Source organism: Bubalus kerabau, chromosome 2 (genome assembly GCF_029407905.1).
Source record: "Bubalus kerabau isolate K-KA32 ecotype Philippines breed swamp buffalo chromosome 2, PCC_UOA_SB_1v2, whole genome shotgun sequence".
NCBI classification, from domain to species: Eukaryota; Metazoa; Chordata; class Mammalia; order Artiodactyla; family Bovidae; genus Bubalus; species Bubalus kerabau.
In genome coordinates, this window is record NC_073625.1 from 46,793,881 (window position 1) to 46,818,102 (window position 24,222).

A 24,222-nucleotide genomic window follows, 5' to 3' on the forward strand; every position below is an offset into this window, starting at 1 on the left:
CCCATAGAAAATAAAATCAAAAAGGCAAAATGGCTGTCTGGGGAGGCCTTACAAATAGCTGTGAAAATAAGAGAAGCAAAAAGCAAAGGAGAAAAGGAAAGATATAAACATCTGAATGCAGATTTCCAAAGAATAGCAACAAGAGATAAGACAGCCTTCTTCAGCGATCAATGCAAAGAAAGAGGAAAACAACAGAATGGGAAAGACTAGGGATCTCTTAAAGAAAATCAGAGATATCAAAGGAACATTTCATGCAAAGATGAGCTCGATAGAGGACAGAAATGGTATGGACCTAACAGAAGCAGAAGATATTAAGAAGAGATGGCAAGAATACACAGAAGAACTGTACAAAAAAAGATCTTCACGACCCAGATAATCACAATGGTGTGATCACTCACCTAGAGCCAGACATCCTGGAATGTGAAGTCAAGTGGGCCTTAGAAAGCATCACTATGAACAAAGCTAGTGGAGCTGATGGAATTCCAGTTGCGCTATTTCAAATCCTGAAAGATGATGCTGTGAAAGTGCTGTGCTCAATATGCCAGCAAATTTGGAAAACTCAGCAGTGGCCACAGGACTGGAAAAGGTCAGTTTTCATTCCAATCCCAAAGAAAGGCAATGCCAAAGAATGCTCAAAGTACCCCACAATTGCACTCATCTCACACGCTAGTAAAGTAATGCTCAAAATTCTCCAAGCCAGGCTTCAGCAGTATGTGAACTGTGAACTTCCGGATGTTCAAGCTGGTTTTAGAAAAGGCAGAGGAACCAGAGATCAAATTGCCAACATCCGCTGGATCATCAAAAATGCAAGAGAGTTCCAGAAAAACATCTTTTTCTGCTTTATTGACTATGCCAAAGCCTTTGACTGTGTGGATCACAATAAACTGTGGAAAATTCTGAAAGAGATGGGAATACCAGACCACCTGATCTGCCTCTTGAGAAATTTGTATGCAAGTCAGGAAGCAACAGTTAGAACTGGACATGGAACAACAGACTGGTTCCAAATAGGAAAAGGAGTTCGTCAAGGCTGTATATTGTCACCCTGTTTATTTAACTTATAAGCAGAGTACCTCGTGAGAAACACTGGGCTGGAAAAAACACAAACTGGAATCAAGATTGCCAGGAGAAATATCAATAACCTCAGATATGCAGATGACACCACCCTTATGGCAGAAAGTGAAGAGGAACTAAAAAGCCTCTTGATGAAAGTGAAAGTGGAGAGTGAAAAAGTTGCCTTAAAGCTCAACATTCAGAAAACGAAGATCATGGCATCTGGTCCCACCACTTCATGGGAGATAGATGGGGAAACAGAGGAAACAGTGTCAGACTTTATTTTCTGGGCTCCAAAATCACTACAGATGGTGACTGCAGCCATGAAATTAAAAGATGCTTACTCCTTGGAAGGAAGGTTATGACCAACCTAGATAGCATATTCAAAAGCAGAGACATTACTTTGCCAACAAAGGTTCGTCTAATCAAGGCTATGATTTTTCCTGTGGTCATGTATGGATGTGAGAGTTGGACTGTGAAGAAGGCTGAGCACTGAGGAATTGATGCTTTTGAACTGTGGTGTTGGAGAAGACTCTTGCAAGTCCCTTGGACTGCAAGGAGATCCAACCAGTCCATTGTGAAGGAGATCAGCCCTGGGCTTTCTTTGGAAGGAATGATGCTAAAGCTGAAACTCCAGTACTTTGGCCACCTCGTGCGAAGAGTTGACTCATTGCAAAAGACTCTGATGCTGGGAGGGATTGGAGGCAGGAGGAGAAGGGGACGATAGAGGATGAGATGGCTGGATGGCATCACTGACTCGATGGACATGAGTTTGAGTGAACTCCGGGAGTTAGTGATGGACAGGGAGGCCTGGCATGCTGTGATTCATAGGGTCGCAAAGAGTCAGACACGACTGAGCGACTGATCTGATCTGATCTGACAGGGTCTGGGAAGGGGGGTTACCCAGGACACTGTGGATGTACCATGTGGACATATGACCCCAGTTGTAGGGTCTTGGATCCGGGTTTGCTCTGGAAACTGAAATGTAGTGTCAGATACATGGTCTGGGAGGTAGGTTCACCCTGGAGACTGTGGACGAGTGACGGCAGGGTCAGGGTCTTGAAGGTGGAGTCACTATGGAGACTGTGGACCTTTGATCCCAGATGTAGGTCTGGGAGGTGGAGTCACTCTGTGGAGTGTGGACATGTGCAGGGACTTAAGAGTAGACGTGTAAGCCCAGCTATTGGGTTTTGGAGGTAGGGACACACAGTAGTACATGGGGATATGTGACCCCAGGAACAGAGTCTGTGGGGTGGAGTTATTGTGGACATGTGACTAAAAGTGCCAAATTTGGTGAAGGGTCTCTCCCTGAAGACTCACACTTGGATGTGTGATCCAAGGTGCATGGTCTGAAAGGGGGTCACCATGGCGACTGTGGACTTGTGACTTCAGGTATAAGGCCTAGGAGTTGGAGTTACCCTGCAGACTGTGGATATGAGACCCCTGGTAGAGGGTCTGGAGGTGGGCTCATCCTGGAAGCTGTAGAGGTGTGACCCCATGTTTATTGTCTGGGGGGAGTTACACTGGATACTGCAGATATTTGACCCTAGGCACAGGGTCTGGGAGGGGGGTTCACCATGGAGACTATGCACATGAGATCCCAGGTACAGGACCTGTGAGAGGTGTCATCCAGGGGACTGCAGAAATGTGACCCCAGGCGTAGGACCAGTAGCAGTCACACTGGAGACTGTTTAAGTGTGAGACAGGTGCAGGGTTTGGAAAGTGGAATCACCCTTCAGACTGTAGACATGTGACCCCAGCCCAGGGGCTGGGAAGATGTCACCCTGAAGCTTGTGGACATGTGACCCAGGTGCAGGGTTGGAAGGGTTTCATTGTGAAGACTGTGGACATGTGACCCCGGGTCTAGGGTCTGGGAGGCAGGTTTACTCTGGAAACTGGAAATGTAATTCCAGGTACATGGTCTTGGAGGTGTGTTCACCCTGGAGACTGTGGATGTTTGAACCCGCATGTAGGGTCTGGGAGGTAAGGTCACTCTGAGGAGTGTGGAAGTGTAACCCCAGGTGCAGGGACATGAGAGGTTACTCACCCTGGAGTCAGTGACATCTGACCCTAGCTACATCATTTGGGAGGTGAGGTCACCTGGAGATGGTGTACATGTTACCCTAGATGCAGGGTCTGTGAGGTAGGTCACACTGGAGACTGTGGACATGTGACACCAGGTGCAGTATCTGGGTAGGGAATCACCCTATATATTGTGGAAGTATGACAACAGGTACAGGGTCTGTGAGGGTTGTCACCCTATAGACTGTGGATGTGTGGCCCACGTACAGTGTCTGGGAAAGGGTATCATCCTGGAGACTGTGGACATGTGACCCCGGGTACAGTGTATGAAAGGAAGGTCACCCTGAAGTCTGTGGACATGTGACCACAGGTACAGACTCTGGGGGGTGTGCACCCTGGAGACTGTGGACTTGTGACCAGAGCTAAAAGTTTTGACGAGGTGGAGTCACCCTAGACACTGTGGTCATGGGACCCAAAGTAAAAATTCTGGTGAGGTGGGGTCACCCTCGAGACTGTGTACATGTGACCCCACATGTAGGTTCTGGGAAAGGAGGTTACCCTGGAAACTGGAAATGTGATCCCAGGTACAGGGTCTGGGAGGGGTGTCATCAGGGAGACTGTGGACATGTGACCCCAGGTGAAGGGTCTGGGTAGGATTTACTCTGGAGACCATGGACACGAGAAGCCAGGTGCAGGGTCTGGGAAGATGGTCATCCTGAAGACTGTGGTTGTGATACTCCAGTACAGGGTCAGGGAGGTTGGGTTACGCTAGAGAATGTGGATGTGTGACCCCATGTACATAATCTGGGGGGTATTGTCACCCTTGAGACTGTGGTTAGGTGACCACAGGTGCAGGGTCTGGTAGGTTGGTGTCACAATGGAGACTGTGGATGTATAACCCCAGAAGCAAGGTCTGGGAGGGTTGTCACCCTGGAGAATGTGCACGTTTGACCCCAGCTTCTGGGTGTATACAGACATGTCACCTTGGAGACTGTCAAAATGTGACACCTGGTGCAGGTTCTGGGGAGGGAGCTCACCTGGGAGACTGTTATACATATGGCCCCAGGTACATGGTCTGGGATGTGGGGTCATCCTGGAGATAATAAACATGTGACCCCAGGTGTAGGGTCTGAAAGGGGAGGTTCCCTGTAGACTGTGGTTGTAAGACCCCAGTACAGGGACAGGGAGCTTGGGTCACCCTAGAGAATGTGGATGTGACACCATGTACAAAATATGGAGAGTATTGTCACCCTGGAGACTGTGGACATGTAACCCCAGATACAGGGCCTGGGATGGAGGTCATGCTGGAGACTCTGGACATGTGACCAGGTTCAGGATCTGGGCAGGGCTGTCACATAGGACTTTGTGGAAGTGTGACCCCAGGTACAGGGCCTAGGAGGGTATCACTTGGGATGCTGAAGATATTTCTTCCCAGGTACAGGGTCTGGGAGAGGTGTCACCCTAAAGACTGTGGACATATGTCCCAGGTACAGGCTCTGGGAGGTAGGTTCACACTGCACACTGTGGACATGTGACCCCAAGTGCAGGTTCTGTGAGATGGTGTCCCCCAGAGACTGTACATGTGACCCTAGATTCAGGGTCTGGGAGGTGTGGTCCCCCTGAGGACTATGGATGTGTGATTCAAAGTGCATGGTTTGGGGAGGGGGATCTCCCTTCAGACTGTGGACACGTGATCCAAGGTGCATGGTATGGGAGGGGGTCACCATAGAGACTGTGGACCTGCAAATCCAGATATAGTGTGTAGCACTTGGGGTTACACTGCCAATTACGGACACATGACCCCAGGTGCAGGGTCTGGAATGTGGGGTCACTCTGGAGATTGTGCAGGTGTGATCTAGGTATAGGATCTGGGGAAAAGTGTCACCCTAGAGATTTTGTAAATGTGACCCCAGGTGCAGGGTTTGGTGAAAGTCAACCTGGAGACAGTGGTTGTATGATCCCAGATGCATGGTCTATGAGGGAGTCACCATGGAGACTATGGATGTGTGACTCCAGGTTTAGGCTCTTGGAAGTGACCCCCTAGGCCCAGGGTCAAAAGGAGGTCACCCTGGATACTGTGGACATGTGACCCCAGGGGCAGGGTATAGAAGGTGCCATCACCCTGGAGACTTTGGGTGTAGGAGCCCAGGTGCTGGGTCTGTGAGGTGGGGCCTCCCTGGAGACTGAGTGCATGTGTCCCCCATTTCAGGTTCTGGGAGGTGGGTTCATTTTGGGGACTGTGGACATGTGACCCAAAGTGCAGTGTCTGGGGAAGAGGCTGACCCAAGAGACTGTAGACTTGTGACATGTATATGGTCTAGGAGGGTGTAACCCAGGAGACTCTGCACATGTGACTCCAGATGCAGGGAATGGGAGGTGGGGTCATCCTGGTAACTGTGGATGTGTGACCCCAGTTACTGGGTCTTGGAGTTGAGGTCACGCTGGGGATTGTGGACATGTGACTAAAAGTGCAGGGTTTGGGAATAGGGCTCTCCCTTGATAAGGTGATTGTATAATCCCAGGTGAATGGTCTGGGAAGGGGTCACCATGGAGACTGTGGATGTTTGACACCAGATATACAGTTTGGGAGGTGGAGTTACCCTAGACTGTGGGACATGTGATCCTAGATGCTCGGTCTGGGGATCAGGATCACCTTAGAGACTGTGCACATGTGACCCCAGGTACAGTGTCTGTGGAGGGGTGTCACTCAGGACACTGTGGAAATGTGTCCCCATGTCCAGGGTCGAGAGGGGATCACCCTGGATACTGTGGGCATGACCCCAGGTGCAGGGTTTATAAGGTGGGGTCACCCTGGTGTCTTTGGACATGCAATCCCAGATGCAGGGTCTGTGAGGTGGGATATCCCTGGAGACTGTGTATACTTGTCCCCTGATACAGACTCTGGGATGTGGGGTCACCCTGGGGACTGTGCATGTGAGATACAAAGTGCAGTGTCTGGGGAAGAGACTGACCCTGGAAAGTGTGGACATGTGTCCCAGTGTATATGGTCTGGGAGGGGGCCACCATGGATACTGTGGACATGTGACCTCAGGTGCAGGGTTTGGAAAGTGGGGTCACTCTTGGTATCATTGACAGGTTACCCGGGTGCATCGTCTGGTTTAGAGTCATCTTGGAGACTGTGGACATGTGACCTTAGGTGCAGGGTGTGGGAGGTGCTGTCACCTTGCACACTGTGGTCATCTGACCCAAGGTACAGTGCCTGGAGGTGGGCTTATCCAGGAGATTGGGATGTGTGACCCCAGGTAAAGTGTCTGGGGTGATTTATCACCCTGTAGACTGTGGACATGTTACCAATGTGCAGGATATGGGAGGGGGTCACCTGTAGGAGACAGGCCTACTCAAAGGACTGGCAAAAGAGTTAAGCAATCTTGCTGAGTGGACATGACCCAGCATGTCATTGCTAAAGGAATCCAAGAAGGAACAAAAAACATCTTGAAAGCAGGATGTATGCCTGGGGGTGGAAAGACATCAACAGACTGTTCCTATCTTTGTCATCTGGGAGACACATAAAGATTAACTAGGTCTTTGTACTTGAGGCAGAAAAAAAGGGATACAAAAATGCTAAATATTAACTGCACAGGATTATCATTGAAGGCCATCTGGCCTGCTATGCTTCTGCAAGCACGTACAAGCTAGTCTCAAAAAGTATAATAAAGCAGACATGAAAGATCAGTTTGGGCACCTTCACTTCATGGTGGTGTTGGTCCCCTGATCCCCACTGTAACTTTTTTGAATGTTTCTCATTCTTTTGCCATGACACACTTTCAGGAACCTGTGCTGTTGAGCTGGACTCAACAGTCACCACGAAGACTATGGATGTGTAAGCCCAAGTTCAGGGACTGGGAGAGGTAAACCTGGGGACCATAGACATGTGACCCCAGGTGTAATGTCTTGGAGGTGGGGCCACTCGGACACTGTGGATGTGTGATCCCAGGTGCATGGTCTGGGAGGAGGTCAACATGGAGACTATGGACATATGACTCCATGTATAAGTTCTGGGAGGTGGGATTACCCTGGACTATGAACATGTGATCCTTGTTACTCGGTATGGGGGTAGGGTCACACTGGACACTCTGGACATGTAAGCCCAGGTACAGTTTTTGAGGAGGAGTGTCATACTAGACAGTGTGGAAATGCATTCCAGGTCCAGGGTCGAGAGGGTGTCACCCTGTATACTGTGGCCATGTGACCCTAGGGGCAGAGTCTGGAGAGGGGTGTCAGCCTGGACTCCAGACATGTTACCCAGTGTGCAGGTTCTGGAAGTGGTTCACCCTGGAGATTCTGGATGTGTGATTCTAGGTACATGGTCCAGAGAGGTGTGTCACCCTATAGACTGTGGTAATGTGATTCAGATACAGAATGGGGAGGGGGTCACCATGGAGACTGTGAAGGTGTGACCACAGGTGTATTGTATGTGAAGTGTGGTGTCCCTGGAAAGATTGGATGTTTGACCTCAAGTGGAAGGTCTGGGGAACTGGGGTCATCCAGGAGACTGGACATGTGACCCCAGGTACAGGGTCTGGGAGTTGGGGTCACTCAGGGACTGTGGACATGTGACCACATGTGCAGATTATGGGGAGGGTTCTCACCCGGAAGACTATGAACAAATGATATCAGGTACATGACTGGGAGGTAGGGTCACCCTGGAGTTTGTGGACATGTTCCCTCAGGTGCAGGGCTTGGGAGGGTTCACCCTGGAGACCATGGATGTAGAACCCAGGTGAAGGGTCTGGGAGTTGGGGTCACTCAGGGACTGTGGATGTCTTACCCAATGAGCAGAGTCCTGGGAGGGTGCTGACCAAGGAGACTGTGGATATATGACACCAGGTACATGACTGGGAGGTGGGGTCACCCTGGAGACTGTGGACATCCCCAAGAGACCTGTCACAACTCAAGAGGAGCCTCGAGTGTCTCACTACAACTGGAGAAGAGCCCTGTGTTTTCTACCTCATCTGAAGATGAGGCCCAGATCCCCTGCTTCGCCTAGAGAGAAATTCTGACTTTCCCCATGCACCTGGGGAGGAAAGAGGAGGCCTGCCTCGCTTATTGAAACTCGAGAGGAACCCGAGGTTCATGCCTCAAGTCGAAATGACACTGAGTTCCCCTCAACTCGAGAAAGGCCTCATTCTCCTGCATCAACGTGAATGGAACACCAAGGATCCCATTACAACACAAAGGGAGGTCTGACTCCCCTGTTGCACCTCTAGAAAAAGCCCCAGTTCCCCACTTCATCTAGACAGAAAGCCTGCTACCCTTTATACAACTCGAGAGGAAAGCAGAGTCCCATGCCTCAACAAGAGACAAGGCTTAACTCCCCTGCTGAAACTCGATAAGAACCCCAGATGCCTGTCGCAAGAATAGAAGAACACTGAGATTCCCGCCTCTACTCGAGATGAGGCCCTATTCCCATGCAGGTACTTGAAGGAATCCAGAGAGGCCCCTCGCAACTTGTAAGGAGGCCTGACTTCCCTGAGGCAATATGATAGGTTCGCTGCAGTTCCCATCACAACTCAAGAGGAACCCAAAGCTTGCTGCCACAACTTGAGAAACACCACGGTGTTCCCCCCTCAATGCGAGATGAGGCCCATTTCCCCTGCAGTGACTCGAGAGCAATCCTGCATTCTGCCTTGCAACTCAAAAGAAGACTAGACTTCCCTGAAGCAACAGGAGAGGTTCCCTGAGGTCCCCTGCAACTCGAGAGGAATCCCAAACTTCCCACCGCAACTCGAGAAAAACAACAATAATCACTCCTCAACACGAGATGAGGTCATTTTCTCCTTCAGCAACTCGAGAGCAATCCCGAGTTTCCTCTCGAATTTTGAAAGGAGGCTTGATTCCCTTTATGCAACTCAAGAGGTTCCCCAATACCCATCACAACTCGAGAGGAACCCCGAGTTTCCCTCCACAACTCGAGAAGAGCCCCGTGTTCCCCACCTCATCTCCAGACGAGAGCTGATTCCCTAGCTTCCACTCCAGAGGAATCCCAACTTTTCCCTTGCAACTCTAGAGGAGGCCTGTCTCACTGACTGAAAGTCGAGAAGAACCCCACAGGTCCTGCCACAAGTTGAAAGGACACCGAGGCCCCCCTCAACTCGAGACAAGGCCTGATCCCTGCACCGACTGTAATGGATCCCCAAGTAACCCCTCACAACATGAAAGGATGTCTGACTCACCTGTTGTGCCTATGGAAGAAGCCAAAATTTCCTACCTGAACTCAACAGGAGGCTTGAAAACCGTTTTAAAACTCGAGAGGAAAGCGGAGTTCATGCCTCAACATAAGACTAGGCCTGACTCCCCTGGGGAAACTTGACAGGAACCCCGAGATCGCTGTCACAATTGGAGAGGAACCCTGAGCTTCCTGCCTCAATTGGGGATGAGGTGCTATTTCCCTGCAGGGGTTCAAGAGGAATCCCTAGGAGTCCCTTGCAACTTGAAAGTAGACCTGACTTCCTGAGGCAGCATGAGAGATTCCCTGAGGTCCTCATCACTACTCGAAAAACACCACTGGATTCCCCCCTCAATGTGAATTGAGGCCCGATTCCCCTGCAGAAACTCAAGAGCAATCCCACTCTCCATCTCACAACTCAAAAGGAGACTTGACTTCCTTGAGGCAACATGTGAGGTTCCCTGAGTTACTTTTAGAAATCTAGAGGAACCCAAAGCTTCCTGCTGCAACTCAAGAAAAACCACGAGGTTCCCCCCAAACGTGAGATGAGGACCTTTCCCCCTGCAGGGCCTTGAGAGCAATCCTGCATTCCCTTTCAAAACTCGAAAGGATGCTTGAATCCCTTTATGCAACTCAAGAGGTTCCCTGAGATACCCGTCACCACTCGAGAGGAACCCCGAATTTCATGCCACAACTTGAGAAGAGCCCTGTTTTTTTCCACCTCATCTCAAGATTAGTACCGATTCTCCTGCTTCGACTCAGAGGAATTCCAACTTTCCGCTAGCACCTCAAGAGGCCTGTCTTACCTATTGAAACCCGAGAGGAACTTTGCGGTTCCTGCTGCAAATCAAAAGGACACCAACTTTCCCATCAATCAGAGATAAGGCCTCATTCCCCTGAAAAGACTTGAATGGAAACCCAAGTATCACCTAACAACACAAAGGGAGGTTTGACTCCCCTGTTGCACCTCTACAGAAAGCCCAAGTTCCCTGTGTCAATTCAACAAGAGGCCTGACACTCTTTTTCCAAATCGATTGAAAAGCAGAGTTCCATGCCTCAAAACAAGATGAGCCCTGACTCCCCTGTTGAAACTCAATAGGAACCCTGAGAACACTGTCTCAACTAGAGAGGAACCCTGAGTTAACTTCCTCAAGTCGAGATGAGGCCCTATGCCACTGCCATGACTCGAGAAGAGCCCAGAAGGACCCTCATAAATTGAAAGGAGGCCTGAATTCCCTGAGGTCACCGTTGCAACTGGAGAGGAAGCTAAAGCTTCCAGGCGCAACTCGAGAAACACCAGGAGATTCCCCTCTCAATGCAAGATGAGGCCTGCTTCCCCTGCAGTGACTCAAGAGCAATCCTATGCACCCACACACAACATGAAAGTAGACTTCACTTCCCTGCAGCAACATGAGAGGCTTGCTGAGGACCCTGTCACAACTTGAGGGCAACCCCAAGCTTCCTTCTTCAACTTGAGAAAAACCACAAAATTCGCCCCTGACCACAAGATGAGGCCCTTTCCCCCTGCAGTGCCACTGCAGCAATCCCTAGTTCCCTCTCAAAATCCGAAAGGAGGCTTGTCTCCCTTTATGCAACTCAAGAGGTTTCCCAAGATACCCGAACCACTGGAGGGAAACCCCGAGTTTCCCACCCCAGCTCAAGAAGAGCCCTGTGTTCCCCACCTCATCTTGAGATGAGGGCCAATGAGGCATCTCATCTTTCCTCTCCCACCTCTAGAGGACGCCTGTCTCACCAACTCAAACTCGAGAGGAACCCCGTGGTTCTTGCCACAAATCAAAAGGACACTGAGTTCACTCTCAACTCAAGATAAGGACTGAATCTCATGCACTGACTCAAATGGAACCCCGAGTATCCCCTCACAACATGAAGGGAGGTTTGACTCCCCTGTTACACCTCTAGAAAAAGCCCAAGTTCCCCACCTGAACTCGACAGGAGGCCTGATACCCCTTTTCCAACCTGAGAGGAAAGAGGAGTTCCATGCCGCAAAATGAGATGAGGCCTGACTCCCCTGTTGAAACTCAATAGGAACCCCGAGATCCCTGTCACAACTGGAGAGGAACCCTGAGTTTCCTGCCTCAACTCGAGATGAGTCTCCATTCCTCTGCAGCGACTTGACAGGAATCCTGAGGTGCCCCTCAAAACTTGAAAGATGGCCTGAATTTCCTGAGGCAACATGAGAGGTTCCTTAATGTCCCCGCCAAAACTCGAGAGGATCCTTGAGTGTCTCACCACAACTCGAGAAGTTCCCCATGTTCTCCACCTCATCTCGAGATGAGGACCAGTTCCCATGCTTCGTCTTGAGAGGTATTCAGACTTTCCCCTTGCACCTCAAGAGGAGGCCTGTCTTATCTATTGAAACTCGAGAGGAACCCCGCAGTTCCTGCCTCAAGTCAAAAGGACATCGTATTCCCCCTCAACCCGAGATAAGGCCTCATTCTCCTGCACCAACTTGAATGGAACACTGAGTATCCCGTCACAACACAAAGGAAGGGCTGACTCCCATGTTGCACATCTAGAAAAAAGACCTAGTTCCCTCCCTAATCTCTAGAGAAAGCCTGATACCCCTTTAACAACTTGATGGAAAGTGGAGTTCCATGCCTCACCACAAGACGAGGCCTGACTCCCCTGTTGAAACACGATTGGAACTCTGAGGTCCCTGGCACAACTGGAGAGGAAATCTGAGTTTTTCCCCTCAACAGGAGATGAGACCCTATTCCACTGTAGTGAATTGGGGGGAATCACGAGGTGGCACTTGCAACTTGAAAGGAGGTCTTACTTCCCTAAGGCAACATGAGAGGTTCCCTGAGGTCCCCATTGCTACTTGAGAGGAGCCCCAAGCTTCCTGCCACTACTCGAGAAACACCACGATATTCACCCCCTCAATGTGAGATGAGGCCCATTTCCCCTGCAGCACCTCAAGAGCAACCCCAGTTTTCCCTCTCGAAAGTTGAAAGGAGGCTTGACTCCCTTTAAACAACTGAAGAGGTTCCCCGAGATACCCATTGCAATTCGAGAGGAACTCAGAGTTTCCTGCCACAACTCGAGAAGAACCCCGAGTCCCCCACCTCATCTGGAGATTAGGGCTGATTCCCCTGCTTTGTCTTGAGATGAATCCTGACTTTCCCCTCGCACCTCAAAAGAAGGCCTGTTTCAATTACTGAAAATTGAGAGGAACCCTGCAGTTCCTGCTAGAAGTCAAAAGGACACTAACTTCCCCCTCAACTAGAGATAAGGCCTAATGCCCTGACTGAGGCACTGACTCGAATGGAACCTGGAGTATCCCCTCACAACATGAAAGGAGGTCTGACACCACTGTTGCACCTGTAGAAAAAGCCCAAGTTCCCAGCTTGGAAGAGGCCCTATTCCCCTGCCGTGACCCCAGACAAATCCCGAGGTACCCCTTGCAACTTGAAAGGAGGCCTGACTTCCCTGATGCAACATAAGAGATTCCCTGAGGTCCTATCGCAACTTGAAAGGAATCCAAATGTTGCCACCGCAACTCAATAAACACCACGAGATTCCCCACTCAATGTGAGTTGAGGCCAAATTCACCTGCAGTGACTCGAGAGGAATCCAGCAATCCCACTTGCACCTTGAAAGGAAACTTGACTTCCCTGAGGCAAGATGAGAGGCTCCCTGAAGTCTCTTTCACAACTCCAGTGGAACTGCAAACTTCCAGCCTCAACTTGAGAAAAAGCACGAGATTCCACCCTCAATGCGAGATCAGGCCCTTTTCCCCTGCAGCACCTCAAGAGCAATCCCGAGTAGCCTCCCCAAACTCGAAAGGAGCCTTGACTCCTGTTATGCAATTTAAGAGGTTCCCCGAGATATCCATCACCACTCAAGAGGAATCCCATGCCCCCCCCCACCTTATTTCGAGGTGAGGGCTGATTCCCCTGCTTTGACTCGAGAGGAGTCCAGACTTTCCCCTCGCACCTCAAGAAGAGGCCTGTCTCACCTAATGATACTTGAGAGGAACCCTGCTGTCCCTGCCGCAAATTGAAAGGACACCTTATCTCGAGTTGAGTTCCCCCTCAACTCAAGATAAGCCCATATTCCCCTGCAGTGACTCAAATGGAATCCCAAGTATCCCCTCATAAGATGAAGGGAGGTCTGACTCCCCTCTTGCACCTGCAAAAAAGCCCAAGTTCCCCACCTCAACTCGACAGAAGGCCTGACACCACTTTTACAACTCGAGAGGAAAAATGAGTTCCATGCTTCAAAATGAGATGAGGCCTGATTATTCTGATGAAACTCAATAGGAACCCCAAGATCCCTATTGAAACTGGAGTGGAGAACTGAGATTCCCACCTCAACTGAAGATGAGGACTTATTCCCCTGCAGTGACTCGAGAGAAATCCTGAGGTGCCCCTTCAAACTTGAAAGGAGGCCTGACTTCCCCTGAGGCAACATGAGAAGTTCCTAGAGGTTCCTGTTGCAACTCGAGACAAACCCAAAGCTTCTGGCTGCAACTTGAGAAACACGACGTTCCCCCTTCAATGTGAGATGAGGCCTGATTCCCCTGAAGTGACTCAAGAGCACCCCAGTGCACCTGCTCACAACTAGAAAGGAGACTTGAATTCCCTGAGGCAACACAAGAAGTTCCCTGAAGTCCCCGTCACAACTCAAGAGGAACCCCAAGCTTCTGGCTGCAACATGAGAAAAACCACAGGATTCCCCCCTCAACACAAGACGAGGCCCAATTCCCCTGTAGTGACTCGAAAGCAACCCATGCACCCCCATGCAACTCGAAAGGAGACTTGACTTCCCAGAGGCAACACGGGATGTTCCATGATGTCTCCGTCCCAACTTGAGAGGAACCCCAAGATTCCCGCTGCAACTTGATAAAAACCATGGGATTCCCCCCTTAATGCGAGATGAGGCCCAATTCTCCTGCAGTGCCTGGAGTGCAATCCCCAGTCCCTTTAGAAACTTGAAGGGAGGGGTGACTCCTTTTTTGCAATTCAAGAGGTTCCCCGAGATACCCATCAGAACACGAGAGGAACCCCAAGTTTCCTGCAACAACTTAAGAAAAACCACGTGATTACCCCCTCATACCAAAATGAGAACCATTTCCCCTGCAGCACCTCTAGAGCAATCCGGAGTTAACTCTCGAAACTCAAATGGAGGCTTCACTCCTTTTATGCAACTCAAGAGTTTCCCCAAGATACCTGTTGCAACTCGAGAGGAACTCCGAGTTTCCCATGCAACTCGAGAAGAGCCTCGTGTTCCTCTCCTCATCTCAAGATGAAGGCCGATACCCCTTCTTCAATACGAGTGGAATACCGACTTTCCCCTCGGACCTCAACAGTAGGCCTGTCTCACCTACTGAAACTCGACAGGAACCCCGCGTTTCCTGCTGCAAGTAGAAAGCACACCGAGATCCCCCTCAACTCGAGATAAGGCTTGATACCCCTGCAGCGACTTGAATGGAACCCTAAATATGCCTTTACAATACAAAGCAAGGTCTGATTCCTTGTTGCACCTGTAGAAGAAGCCTAAAATCCCCAACTCAACTCGACAGGTGTCTGACACCCCTTTTACAACACGAGAGGAAAGCCGAGTTCTATGCCTCAACACAAGCCGAGGCCTGACTCCCCTCTTGAAACTCGATAGGAACCCGTGATCCTTGTCACAACTGGAGAGGAGCCCTGAGTTTCCTGCTTCAACTCGAGATGAGGCCTTATTTACCCTGCTGTGACTCCAGAGGAATCCCGGGTGGCCCTCGCAACTTGAAAGGAGGCCTGATGTCCCTGAGGGAACATGAGAGGTTCCCTGAGGTTCTCGTTGGAACTCGAGATGAACCCAAAGCTTCCCGCCCCAACTGGAGAAACACCACGAGTTTCCACCCTCCCTGTGAGATGAGGCCCCATTCCCTGCAGTGACTCGAGAGCAATCCCATGCTCTCCCTCACAACACGAAAGGAGACATGACTTCCCTGAGGCAACACAAAAGGTTCACTGAACTCCCCTTCACAACTCAAGAGGAACCCAAGCTTCCCACTGCAACTCGAGAAAAATCACGAGATTCCTTCATTAATATGAGATGAGGCCCTTTACCCCTGCAGTGCCTCAAGAACAATCCCAACTTCTCTCTCGAAACTCAAAAGGAAGTTTGACTCCCTTTATGCAACTTGAGAGTATCCCCAAGAACCCGTCGCCACTCAAGAGAAACCCGGAGTTTCCCGGCTCAACTTGAAATGAGGTCCTATTCCCTTGCTGCGTTTCGAGAGGAATCCTGAGGTGCCTCTTGCAATTTGAAAGGAGGCCTGACTTCCCTGATGCAATATGAGAAGTCCCTGAGGTCACTGTCGCAAGGGGAGAGAAACCCAAAGATTCCACCCACAACTCGAGAAACACCATGAGATTCCCACCCCCCACCCCCCGCCTCACTGCGTGATATGGCCCCATTACAATGCAGTGACTCGAGTGCAATCCTGCACTTCCCCTCACAACTCAAAAGGAGACTTGACTTTCCTAAGGCAACACAAGAGGTTTTCTGATGTCCCAGTCGCAAGTTGAGAGGAACTTCAAGCGTTCCAAGGCAACTCGAGAAAAACCACGAGATTTCCCCCTCAACGCGAGATGAGGCCCTTTTCCCCTGCAACGCCTCGAGAGCAATCCCGAATTCTCTCTCAAAATTTGAAAGGAGGGCTTGACACCATTTATGCAGCTCAAGAGCTTCCCCGTGATTCTCGTCACCACTTGAGAGGAACCCTGAGTCTCCCACCACAACTTGAGAAGTGCCCCATGTTCCCCACCTCATCTCGAGAAGAGGGCCGATTCCCCGGCGTAAATCATCAGAAACTCAACTTTCCCCTTGCACATCAAGAGGAGGCCTGTCTCACCAAGTGAAACTCGAGAGGAACCCCGCAGTTCCTGGCACAAGTAGAAAGGAAACAGAGTACCCCCATAAACTCAAGACAAGGCCTGATTCCCCTGAACTGATGTAGTGGAACCCTGAGTATCCCCTCACAACATGAAGGAGGTCTGACTCCCCTGTTGCACATGTAGAAAAAGCCCAAATTCCCCACCTGAACTCGACAGGAGACCTGACACTCCTTTTACAACTCCAGAGGAAAGAGGAGTTATATGCCTCAAAATGAGATGAGGGCTGACTCACTTGTTGAAACACGATAGGAACTCTGAGATACCTGTGGCAATTGGAGAGCAACCCTGAGTTGCACACTTTAACTCGAGATGAGGCCGTATTCTGCTGCAGCAACTCTAGAGGCATCCTGAGGAATCCCTCACAACTTGAAAGGAGGCCTGACTTTCCTGAGGCAACATGAGAGGCTCCCTGAGGTCCCCGTCGCAACTCAAGAGGAGCCCAAAGCTTCCTGCTGCATCTCAAGAAACACCACGAGTTCTCCCGCCAAATGCAAGATAAGGCACGATTCTCCTGCAGTGACTCGAGAGCAATCCCACGTACCCCTCGCAACTTGAAAGGAGACTTGACTTCCCTGAGGCAAGACGAGAGGTTCCTGAGATCCCTGTCACAACTCGAGAGGAACACCAAGTTTCAGGCCACAACTTGAGAAAAACAACGAGATTCCCCCCTCAGTGCAAGATGAGGCCCTTTTTCCCTGCATCACCTCTAAAGCAATCCCGAGTTCTCTCTTGAAACTTGAAAGGGGGCTTGACTCCCTTTATGCAACTCAAGAGGTTTCTTGAGATACCTGCCACCACTCAAAAGGAACCCCGAGTTTCCCACCACATCTTGAGAAGAGTCCCGTGTCCCCCACCTCATCTCGAGATGAGGACCAATTCTCCTGCTTGGACTTGAGAAGAATACCGACTTTCCCCTAGCACCTCGAGAGGAGGCCTGTCTCACCTAGTGAAACTTGACAGGAACCCCACGGTTCCTGCCACAAATCAAAAGGACCCCGAGTTCCCCCTCAACACAAGACAAGGCCTGATTCCCCTGCATCGACTCGAATGGAACCCAAATATCCCATCACAACATGAAGGGAGATCTGACTCCCATGTTGAAACTCTAGAAAACGCCCAAATTCCCCGCCTGTTATGGACAGGAGGCCTGACACCCTTTTTACGACATGGGAGGAAAGTGGAGTTCTATACCTCAACATGAGCTGAGGCCTGACTCCCCTGATGAAACTCAACATGGAACCCTGAGATCCATGTCGAAACTGGAGAGGTACCATGAGTTTCCCACCTCAAGTAGAGATGAGGCCCTATTCCCCTGCAGCAAATTGTTAGGAATACCACAGTGCCACTCGCAAATTGAAAGACTTGACTTCCCTGAGGCAACATGAGAGGTTCCCTGAGGTCCCCATTGAAACTCGAGACAAACCCAAAGCTACCCACCGCAACTTGAGAAACACCATGAGATTCCCTCCTCCAGGCGAGAAGAGGCCCAATTCCCTGGAAGTGATTCGACAGCAATCCCGCGCTCCCCTTACAATTCGAAAGGAGACTTGACTTTCCTGAGGCAATACAAGAGGATCCCTGAGGTCCCCGTGGCAACTAGAGTGGAACCCCAAGCTTCCTGCTGAAACTCGAGAAACATCACGAGATTTCCCCCCTGATTGAGAGATGAGTCCTGATTCCCCTGCAGTGACTCGAGAGCAGTCCTCTGCTCCTCCTTGCAATGTGAACAGAGACTTGACTTCCATGAGGCATCACGAGACGTTCCCTGAGGTCCCCATGGCATCTCAAGAGGAACCCTAAAATTCCTGCCACAACTATAGAAACCAAGAGATTCCCCCCTCAACGCAATATGAAGCCCTCTTCCCCTGCAGCACCTCGAGAGTAATATTGTGTTCCATCTCGAAACTCGAAATGAGGCTTGATTCCCGTTATGCAACTCAAGAGGTTTCCAAAATACCCGTCGCCACTCAAGAAGAACTCAGATTTTCCCGCCACAACTTGAGAAGAGCCCCGTGTCCTCCACCTCATCTCAAGGTAAGAGCCGATTCCCCTGCTTCATCTCAAGAAGAATCCCTATGTTCCCCTCGCACATCAAGAGAAGGCCTGTCTCATCTATTGAAACTCTAGAGGAACCCTGAGGTTTGTGTTGCTATTTGAAGGACAGCGGTGACTTCCCATTCAACTCAAGAACCCCGAGGTTCCTACCACAAGATGAAAGGACACCGAATTCCCCCTCAACTAGAGATAAGGCCTGATTCCCCTGCATCAACTTGATTGGAACTCCGAGTATCCCTTCACAACATGAAGGGAAGTCTGACATCCTTGTTGCACCTCAAGAAAAAGCCCAAGTTCCCCACCTCAACTTAACAGGAGGCTTGACATCCATTTTATAACTCGAGAGGAAAGTGGAGTTTTATGATTCAACACGAGACAAGGCCTGACTCCCCTGTTGAAAGTCAATAGAAACCTCGAAATCCCTGTTGCAACTCGAGAGGAACCCTGAGTTTCCCGCATCAACTCGAGATGAGACCCTGTTCCCCTGCAGTGACTAGAGAAGAATCCCGAGGTGCCCCTCGCAACTCGAAGGCAGACCTGACTTCCCCAAGGAAACAGGAGAGATTCCCTGAGGTCCCCATTGCAACTTGAGAGGAACCCAAAGCTTCCTGCAGCAACTCGAAAAAAAAAAAAATTAGATTCCCCCCTCAATGCAAGATGAGGCCTGATTCCACTGCAGTGGCTCGAGCAATCCTGTGCTTCCATCACAACTCAAAAGGAGTTTGAGTTCCCTGAGGCAACACAAGAAGTTCCCTGAGGTCCTCGTAGCAACTAGAGAGGAACCCAAATCTTCCCACTGCAACTCTAGAAACACCGTGACATTCCCCCCTCAATGCCAGATGAGGCTCTTTCCCCTGAAGTGCCTAAAGAGCAATTCCGAGTTCCCTCTTTAAACTCAAAAGGAAGCTTGACTCCCTTTATGCAACTCAAGGAGTTCCCTGAGATACCTTTCACAACTGGAGTTGAAACCTGAGTTTCCCACCTCAACTAGAGCTGAGGCCATATTCCCATACAGCGACTGGAGAGGAATTCCGAGGCACTCCTCAAAACTCGAAAGTGACCTGACTTCCCTGAGGATGCAGGAGAGATTCACTGAGGTCCCTGTGGCAACTCTAGAGGAACCCAAAACTTCGTGCTGCAACTGGAGAAACACCATGGATTCCTCCCTCAATGCGAGATGAGGCCAAATTCCCCTGTAGTGTCTTGAGCAATCTCATGCTTCCCCTCGCAACTCGAAAGAAGACTTGACTTCCCTGTGGCAACATGAGAGGTTCCCTGAGGTGCCATTGCAACTCAAGATGAACCCCAAGTTTCCCATCGCAACTTGAGAAAAACCACAAGATTCCCCCCTCAATGTGAGCTGAGGCCCTTTTCCCCTGCTGCACCTCAGGAGCAATCCCGAATTTCCTTTCAAAATTCTATCAGAACCTTGACTCACTTTATGCAACTCAAGGGGTTCCTTGAAATAACATTCACAACTCAAGGGGAACCCTGAGTTTCCCACAACAACTCGAGAAGAGCCCCATGTTCCACACCTCATCTCAAGATGAGGGCTGATTTCCCTGGTTCAACACCAGAGGAATGTCAAATTTCCACCTCACCTTAAAAGGTGGCCTGTCTCACCTTTTGAAACTTGAGAGGAACCCCACAGTTCCTGCCTCAAGACGAAAGGACACCAAGTTCCCCCTCAACTAGAGATAAGCCCTGATTCCCCTGCACTCATTCAAATGGAACTCCGAGTATACCTTCACAACATGAAGGGAGGTCTGAGTCCCCTATTATACCTCTAGAAAAAGCCCAAGTTCCCTCCTGAACTCGACAGGAGACTAGACATCCCTTTCACAACTCGACAGAAAAGCAGAGTTCCATGCCTCAACACGAGATGGCTCATGAGTCATGACAACACGAGTTATGCCTGACTCCCCTGTTGAAAGTCAATAGGAATCCCGAGATCCCTGTCACAACTGGAGAGGAACCCTGAGTATCCTGCCTCAACTTGAGATGAGGCCCTATTCCCGTGCAGTGACTCTAAAGAATTCCGAGGTGTCCCTCACAAGCTGAAAGGAGGGCTGACTGACATGAGGAAACATGAAAGGTTCTCTGAGGTTCCCGTTGCCATGCAAGAGGAACTCAAACTTCCCGCCACAACTACAGAAATACCACGAGTTTTCCCCTCAATGAAAGATGACTCTTGAATACCCTGCAGTGACTCAAATGCAATCCTGCACTCCCTCTCACTACTTGAAAGGACACTTGTCTTCCCTGAGGCAACAAGAGGGGTTCCCTGAGGTCCCCATTGCAACTTGAGTGGAACCCAAAGTTTCCCGCAGCACCTCGAGAAAACCCACAGAATTCCCCCTCAATGCCAGATGAGGCCTGATTCCCCTGCAGTGGCTCAAGCAATCCCATGCTTCCCATCAGAACTCGAAAGGAGTTTGACTTCCCTGAGGAAACACGAAAGGTTTCCTGAGGTCCCAGTAGCAACTAGAGAGGAACCCAAATCTTCCTGCTACAACTCGAGAAACACCACGAGATTCCCCCCTCAATGCCAGGTGAGGCCCTTTCCCCTGCAGTACGTAAAGAGCAATTCCAAGTTCCCTCTCAAAACTCGAAAAGCAGCTTGTCTCCCTTAACGCACCTAAAGAAGTTCCCCGAGATACCCTTCACAACTGGAGATGAAACCTGAGTTTTCCACCTCAACTCGTGATGAGGCCCTATTCTCCTGCAGGGACTCGAGAGGTATCCCGAGGAACCCCTCGCAACGTGAAATTTGGCCTGATTTCCCTGAAGCAACATAAGAGGTCCCTGATGTCCCCAATGCAACTCGAGAGGAACACGAAGTTTCCTGCCGCAACTCGAGGAACATCATGAGATTTCCTCCCTCAATGCGAGTAGTTTTCCCCTGCAGCATCTGGAGAGCAATCCCTCACTCCCCCTTGCAACTCGAAAGGAGACTTGACTTCCCTGAGGCAAAACGAGAGGTTTGCTGATGTTACCATCGCAACTGGAGAGGAACCCCAAGCTTTCCATCGCAACTCTAGAAAAACCATGAAATTCCCCCTCAACGTTAGTGAGGCCCCTTTCCTCTCCAGAGCCTCAAGAGCAATCCCGAGTTGCCTCATGTGACTCGAAAGGAGGCTTGACTCCCTTTATGAAACTCAAGGGGTTCCCTGATATACCAGTCGAAACTCGAGAAGAACACTGAGTTTCTCATCACAACTCAAGAAGAGCCCTGTGTTCCCCACCTTGTCTTGAGATGAGGGCCAATTCCCCTGCTTCAACTTGAGAGGAATCCTGACTTTTCCCTTGCACCTCAAGAGGAGGCCTGTCTCACCTTTTGAAACACGAGAGGAACCCTGCGATTCCCACCACAGGTAGAAAGGACACCGAGTTCCCCTTCAACCAGAGATAAGGCACGATTCCCCTGCACCGACTCAAATTGAACCCCAAGTGTCCACCCACAATACAAAGGACTCCCCTGTTGCACCTCTAGTAAAAGCCTAAGTTCCGCACCTGAACTCGATAGGAGCCCTGACACCTCTTTTACAACTCGAGAGGAAACCCTAGTCTCATGCCACAACATGAGACGAGGCCAGACTCCCCTGTGGAAACTCCATAGGAACCCCGAGATCCCTGTTGCAACTGGAGAGGAACCCTGAGTTTCTGCCTCAACTCGAAATGAGGCCCTATTCCCCTGCACCGTCTGGAGAGGAATCCCGAGGTGACCCTCGCAACTTGAAAGGAGGCCTGACTTCCTTGAGGCAACTTAAGAGGTTCCCAAAGATCCCCGTTGCAACTGGAGAGGAACACAATCTTCCCGCTGCAACTCGAGAAAAACCACGCGATTCCCCCTTCAATGTGAGATGAGAACCAATTTTTCTGCAGTGTCTCAAGAGTAATACCATGCTTCCACTCACAACTCGAAAGTAGATTTGACTTTCCTGAGGCAAAACGAGAGGTTCGCTTAGTTCCCTGTTGCAACTCGAGAGGAATCCAAAGCCTCCTGCTGAACTCAAGAAACACCTAGAGATACCCCCTGAACGTGAGATGAGGCTCTTTTCCCCTGCAGTGCCTCGAGGGCAATCCCGAGTTCCCTCTTGAAACTTGAAAGGAGGCTTAACTCCCTTTATGCAACCCAAGGGGTTCCCCGAGTTACCCATACACCTTGAGAGGAACCCCGAGTTTCCCGCCACAACTCCAGAAGAGCCCTATAGTCCCCACCTCATCTCGAGATGAGGGCCGATTCCCCTGGTTTGGCTCGAGAAGAATCTCAATGTTCCCCTCGCAACTCAAGAGGATGCCTGTCTCACCTACTGAAACTCAAAAGGAACTCCGAGGTTCGAGCTGCAATTCAAAAGTATACTGAGTTCCCCTAAACTCAAGATAAGGCCTGATTCCCCTGCACTGACACAAATGGAAACCTAAATATCCCCTCACAACATGAAGGGAGGTCTGACTCCCCTGTTATATATCTAGAATAATCCCATGTTCCCAGCCTGAACTTGAAAGGAGAGCTGTCACCACTTTTATAACATGAGAGGAAAGTGGACTTCCATGCGTCCACATGAGACGAGGACAGACTCCCCTGTTGAAACTTGATAGGAAATCTGAGATCCCTGTTGCAACTGGTTAGAAGCCCAGAGTTTCCCATCTCAGCTCAAGATGAGGCCCTATTCCCCTGAAAGGACTCCAGAGGAATTCTGAGGCACCCCTTGCAACTCGAAAGGCGGCCTGATTTCCTTGAGGCAACAAGAGAGGTCCCTGACGTCCCCAGCACAAATTGAGGGGAACACAAATCTTCCCGCTGCAATTCGAGAAGCATCAGGAGATTTCCTCCCTCGATGCAAGTTGAGGCCATTTTCCCCAGCAGTGCCTCGAGGGCAATCCCTCACTCCCCCTTGCAACTCAAAAGGAAACTTGACTTCCCTGAGGCAACAAAAGAGGTTCCTTGATGTTACCATCTAAACTGGAGAGGAACACCAAGCTTTCCATTGCAACTCTAGAAAAACCACGAGAGTCACCCCTCAACATGAGATGAGGCCCTTTCCCCCTGCAGAGCCTCGAGAGCAATCCAGGGTTGCTTCATGTTACACAAAAAAAGGCTTGACACCCTTTATTCAACTCAAGGTGTTCCCCGAGATACCAGTCAATACTCTAGAAGAACCCTGAATTTCTCGACACAACTCGAGAAGAGCCCCATGTTCCCCACCTCATCTCGAGATGAGGGTCGATTCCCCTGCTTCAACTTGAGAGGAATCCCGACTTTTCCCTTGCACCACAAGAGGAGCCCTGTCTCACCTTTTGAAACTCAAGAGGAACCCTACAATTCCTGCCACAAGTAGAAAGGACACCAAGTTCGCACTCAACTCGAGATAAAGCCTGATTCCCCTACACTGACTCGAATTGAACCAAGAGTATCCACTCACAATAGGAATTGAGGTCTGACTCCCCTGTTGCACCTATAGAAAAAGCCAAAGTTCCCCCCGCCTGAACTTGACAGGAGCCCTGACACCCCTTTTACAACTCAAGAGGAAAGCAGAGTTTCATGCCTCAACAAGAGACGAGGCCAGACTTGCCTGTGGAAACTCCATAGGAACCCCAAGATCCCTGTTGCAACTGGAGAGGAACCCTGAGTTTTAGCCTCAACTTGAAATGAGGCCCTATTCCCCTGCACCATTTGGAGAGGAATCCCGAGGATGACCCTCACAACTTGAAAGGATGCCTGATTTCCCTGAGGCAATATGAGAGTTTCCCTAAGAACCCCGTTGCAACTGGACAGGAACAGAACCTTCCTGCTGCAACTTGAGAAAAACCACGAGATTCCCTCTTCAATGAGAGATGAGGCACAAATTTTCTGCAGTGACTCGAGAACAATATCATGCTCCTGCTCACAACTTGAAAGGAGATTTGACTTTCCTGAGGCAACACGAGAGATTCCCTTAGTTCCCCATCACAACTCGAGAGGAACACCAAGCTTCCTGCTGCAACTCTAGAAAA

The 24,222-nt window shown here is 50.2% G+C and overlaps 1 protein-coding gene across 1 annotated transcript in view; it reads left to right on the forward strand.

The window, feature by feature from the left end:
- The first annotated feature begins 2,268 nt into the window (after positions 1-2,268).
- LOC129643295 (ladinin-1-like) overlaps positions 2,269-24,222 on the forward strand; it is a 188,512-nt gene continuing 166,558 nt past the window's right edge. Inside the window, exon 1 of the mRNA XM_055567611.1 lies at positions 2,269-2,272. The gene's annotated coding sequence lies outside the window, so the exon portion shown is untranslated. The remainder of the gene's footprint in view (positions 2,273-24,222) is intronic.